Here is a 6,000-nt window from a genome sequence, read left to right as displayed (position 1 = left end):
CATGATATCCATATTGCTCAAAACAAGTTTGCAGCAGCCCACTTGGATTTCTTTAATGATCGCAGAATTGTTCTCTGCACCCTCGAGAACCTCGGACACGATATCCATAATGTTGAAAACATAATTGTTTGCGGCAGCCCTCTTGGATTTCAAAACTGATCACAGAATTTTTCTCTGCACCCTCGAGATACTCGGACACGATATCCATATTGCTAAAATCAAAATTTTGAGCAAGGGCCATCTTGGATTTGAAAACTGATCATAAAATCGTTCTCTGCACCCTCGAGAACCTCGGATACGATACCCATAATCTAGTTATCATACTTTTGAGCGGCGGCCATCTGGGATTTAAAAATGATCCCAAATTTGTTTTCTGCACCCTCGAGAACCTCGGACATGATATCCATATTGCTGAAAACATAATTTTGTGCGGCGGCCATCTAAGATATGAGAAATGATCACAAAATCGTTCTCTGCACGCTCAAGAACCTCGGATATGATACCCATATTTTTGTGATCATAATCTTGCACAGCGGCCCTCTTGGATTTGAAAAAAGATCACAAAATCGTTCTCAGCACCCTCGAGAACCTTGGATACGTTACACATAATGTAGTTATCATACTTTTGAACGGCGGCCATCTTGGATTTGAAAAATGATCACAAAATCGTTCTCTGCAACCTCGAGAACCTCTGATACGATACCCATAATGTAGTTATCATAATTTTGAGCGGCGGCCATCTCGGACATAAAATTGATCCCAAAATAGTTTTCTGCACCCTCGAGAACCTCGGACACGATATCCATATTGCTGAAAACATAATTTTGTGCGGCGGCCACGTCGGATTTAAAAATGATCCCAAATTTGTTTTCTGCACCCTCGAGAACCTCGGACATGATATCCATATTGCTGAAAACATAATTTTGTGCGGCGGCCATCTAAGATATGAGAAATGATCACAAAATCGTTCTCTGCACTCTCAAGAACCTCGGATACGATACCCATATTTTAGTGATCATAATCTTGCACGGCGGCCCACTTGGATTTGAAAAATGACTACAAAATCGTTCTCAGCTCCCTCGAGAACCTCGGATACGATACCCATAATGTAGTTATTATACTTTTGAGCGGCGGCCATCTTGGATTTGAAAAATTATCACAAAATCGTTCTCTGCAACCTCGAGAACCTCGGATACGACACCCATAATGTAGTTATCATAATTTTGAGCGGCGGCCATCTCGGATTTAAAAATGATCCCAAAATTGTTTTCTGCACTCTCGAGAACCTCGGATACGATACCCATAATTTTGTGATCATAATCTTGCACATCGGCCATTTCGGATTTAAAAATGATCCCAAAATTGTTTTCTGCACCCTCGAGAACCTCGGACATGATATCCATATTGCTCAAAACAAGTTTGCAGCAGCCCACTTGGATTTCTTTAATGATCGCAGAATTGTTCTCTGCACCCTCGAGAACCTCGGACACGATATCCATAATGTTGAAAACATAATTGTTTGCGGCAGCCCTCTTGGATTTCAAAACTGATCACAGAATTTTTCTCTGCACCCTCGAGATACTCGGACACGATATCCATATTGCTAAAATCAAAATTTTGAGCAAGGGCCATCTTGGATTTGAAAACTGATCATAAAATCGTTCTCTGCACCCTCGAGAACCTCGGATACGATACCCATAATCTAGTTATCATACTTTTGAGCGGCGGCCATCTGGGATTTAAAAATGATCCCAAATTTGTTTTCTGCACCCTCGAGAACCTCGGACATGATATCCATATTGCTGAAAACATAATTTTGTGCGGCGGCCATCTAAGATATGAGAAATGATCACAAAATCGTTCTCTGCACGCTCAAGAACCTCGGATATGATACCCATATTTTTGTGATCATAATCTTGCACAGCGGCCCTCTTGGATTTGAAAAAAGATCACAAAATCGTTCTCAGCACCCTCGAGAACCTTGGATACGTTACACATAATGTAGTTATCATACTTTTGAACGGCGGCCATCTTGGATTTGAAAAATGATCACAAAATCGTTCTCTGCAACCTCGAGAACCTCTGATACGATACCCATAATGTAGTTATCATAATTTTGAGCGGCGGCCATCTCGGACATAAAATTGATCCCAAAATAGTTTTCTGCACCCTCGAGAACCTCGGACACGATATCCATATTGCTGAAAACATAATTTTGTGCGGCGGCCACGTCGGATTTAAAAATGATCCCAAATTTGTTTTCTGCACCCTCGAGAACCTCGGACATGATATCCATATTGCTGAAAACATAATTTTGTGCGGCGGCCATCTAAGATATGAGAAATGATCACAAAATCGTTCTCTGCACTCTCAAGAACCTCGGATACGATACCCATATTTTAGTGATCATAATCTTGCACGGCGGCCCACTTGGATTTGAAAAATGACTACAAAATCGTTCTCAGCTCCCTCGAGAACCTCGGATACGATACCCATAATGTAGTTATTATACTTTTGAGCGGCGGCCATCTTGGATTTGAAAAATTATCACAAAATCGTTCTCTGCAACCTCGAGAACCTCGGATACGACACCCATAATGTAGTTATCATAATTTTGAGCGGCGGCCATCTCGGATTTAAAAATGATCCCAAAATTGTTTTCTGCACTCTCGAGAACCTCGGATACGATACCCATAATTTTGTGATCATAATCTTGCACATCGGCCATTTCGGATTTAAAAATGATCCCAAAATTGTTTTCTGCACCCTCGAGAACCTCGGACATGATATCCATATTGCTCAAAACAAGTTTGCAGCAGCCCACTTGGATTTCTTTAATGATCGCAGAATTGTTCTCTGCACCCTCGAGAACCTCGGACACGATATCCATAATGTTGAAAACATAATTGTTTGCGGCAGCCCTCTTGGATTTCAAAACTGATCACAGAATTTTTCTCTGCACCCTCGAGATACTCGGACACGATATCCATATTGCTAAAATCAAAATTTTGAGCAAGGGCCATCTTGGATTTGAAAACTGATCATAAAATCGTTCTCTGCACCCTCGAGAACCTCGGATACGATACCCATAATCTAGTTATCATACTTTTGAGCGGCGGCCATCTGGGATTTAAAAATGATCCCAAATTTGTTTTCTGCACCCTCGAGAACCTCGGACATGATATCCATATTGCTGAAAACATAATTTTGTGCGGCGGCCATCTAAGATATGAGAAATGATCACAAAATCGTTCTCTGCACGCTCAAGAACCTCGGATATGATACCCATATTTTTGTGATCATAATCTTGCACAGCGGCCCTCTTGGATTTGAAAAAAGATCACAAAATCGTTCTCAGCACCCTCGAGAACCTTGGATACGTTACACATAATGTAGTTATCATACTTTTGAACGGCGGCCATCTTGGATTTGAAAAATGATCACAAAATCGTTCTCTGCAACCTCGAGAACCTCTGATACGATACCCATAATGTAGTTATCATAATTTTGAGCGGCGGCCATCTCGGACATAAAATTGATCCCAAAATAGTTTTCTGCACCCTCGAGAACCTCGGACACGATATCCATATTGCTGAAAACATAATTTTGTGCGGCGGCCACGTCGGATTTAAAAATGATCCCAAATTTGTTTTCTGCACCCTCGAGAACCTCGGACATGATATCCATATTGCTGAAAACATAATTTTGTGCGGCGGCCATCTAAGATATGAGAAATGATCACAAAATCGTTCTCTGCACTCTCAAGAACCTCGGATACGATACCCATATTTTAGTGATCATAATCTTGCACGGCGGCCCACTTGGATTTGAAAAATGACTACAAAATCGTTCTCAGCTCCCTCGAGAACCTCGGATACGATACCCATAATGTAGTTATTATACTTTTGAGCGGCGGCCATCTTGGATTTGAAAAATTATCACAAAATCGTTCTCTGCAACCTCGAGAACCTCGGATACGACACCCATAATGTAGTTATCATAATTTTGAGCGGCGGCCATCTCGGATTTAAAAATGATCCCAAAATTGTTTTCTGCACTCTCGAGAACCTCGGATACGATACCCATAATTTTGTGATCATAATCTTGCACATCGGCCATTTCGGATTTAAAAATGATCCCAAAATTGTTTTCTGCACCCTCGAGAACCTCGGACATGATATCCATATTGCTCAAAACAAGTTTGCAGCAGCCCACTTGGATTTCTTTAATGATCGCAGAATTGTTCTCTGCACCCTCGAGAACCTCGGACACGATATCCATAATGTTGAAAACATAATTGTTTGCGGCAGCCCTCTTGGATTTCAAAACTGATCACAGAATTTTTCTCTGCACCCTCGAGATACTCGGACACGATATCCATATTGCTAAAATCAAAATTTTGAGCAAGGGCCATCTTGGATTTGAAAACTGATCATAAAATCGTTCTCTGCACCCTCGAGAACCTCGGATACGATACCCATAATCTAGTTATCATACTTTTGAGCGGCGGCCATCTGGGATTTAAAAATGATCCCAAATTTGTTTTCTGCACCCTCGAGAACCTCGGACATGATATCCATATTGCTGAAAACATAATTTTGTGCGGCGGCCATCTAAGATATGAGAAATGATCACAAAATCGTTCTCTGCACGCTCAAGAACCTCGGATATGATACCCATATTTTTGTGATCATAATCTTGCACAGCGGCCCTCTTGGATTTGAAAAAAGATCACAAAATCGTTCTCAGCACCCTCGAGAACCTTGGATACGTTACACATAATGTAGTTATCATACTTTTGAACGGCGGCCATCTTGGATTTGAAAAATGATCACAAAATCGTTCTCTGCAACCTCGAGAACCTCTGATACGATACCCATAATGTAGTTATCATAATTTTGAGCGGCGGCCATCTCGGACATAAAATTGATCCCAAAATAGTTTTCTGCACCCTCGAGAACCTCGGACACGATATCCATATTGCTGAAAACATAATTTTGTGCGGCGGCCACGTCGGATTTAAAAATGATCCCAAATTTGTTTTCTGCACCCTCGAGAACCTCGGACATGATATCCATATTGCTGAAAACATAATTTTGTGCGGCGGCCATCTAAGATATGAGAAATGATCACAAAATCGTTCTCTGCACTCTCAAGAACCTCGGATACGATACCCATATTTTAGTGATCATAATCTTGCACGGCGGCCCACTTGGATTTGAAAAATGACTACAAAATCGTTCTCAGCTCCCTCGAGAACCTCGGATACGATACCCATAATGTAGTTATTATACTTTTGAGCGGCGGCCATCTTGGATTTGAAAAATTATCACAAAATCGTTCTCTGCAACCTCGAGAACCTCGGATACGACACCCATAATGTAGTTATCATAATTTTGAGCGGCGGCCATCTCGGATTTAAAAATGATCCCAAAATTGTTTTCTGCACTCTCGAGAACCTCGGATACGATACCCATAATTTTGTGATCATAATCTTGCACATCGGCCATTTCGGATTTAAAAATGATCCCAAAATTGTTTTCTGCACCCTCGAGAACCTCGGACATGATATCCATATTGCTCAAAACAAGTTTGCAGCAGCCCACTTGGATTTCTTTAATGATCGCAGAATTGTTCTCTGCACCCTCGAGAACCTCGGACACGATATCCATAATGTTGAAAACATAATTGTTTGCGGCAGCCCTCTTGGATTTCAAAACTGATCACAGAATTTTTCTCTGCACCCTCGAGATACTCGGACACGATATCCATATTGCTAAAATCAAAATTTTGAGCAAGGGCCATCTTGGATTTGAAAACTGATCATAAAATCGTTCTCTGCACCCTCGAGAACCTCGGATACGATACCCATAATCTAGTTATCATACTTTTGAGCGGCGGCCATCTGGGATTTAAAAATGATCCCAAATTTGTTTTCTGCACCCTCGAGAACCTCGGACATGATATCCATATTGCTGAAAACATAATTTTGTGCGGCGG

Source organism: Leptidea sinapis, chromosome 19 (assembly GCF_905404315.1).
Source record: "Leptidea sinapis chromosome 19, ilLepSina1.1, whole genome shotgun sequence".
In the NCBI taxonomy this organism is placed as follows: Eukaryota; Metazoa; Arthropoda; class Insecta; order Lepidoptera; family Pieridae; genus Leptidea; species Leptidea sinapis.
The sequence above is the reverse complement of the archived record's forward strand: the minus strand, read 5'-3'. Positions refer to the sequence as shown.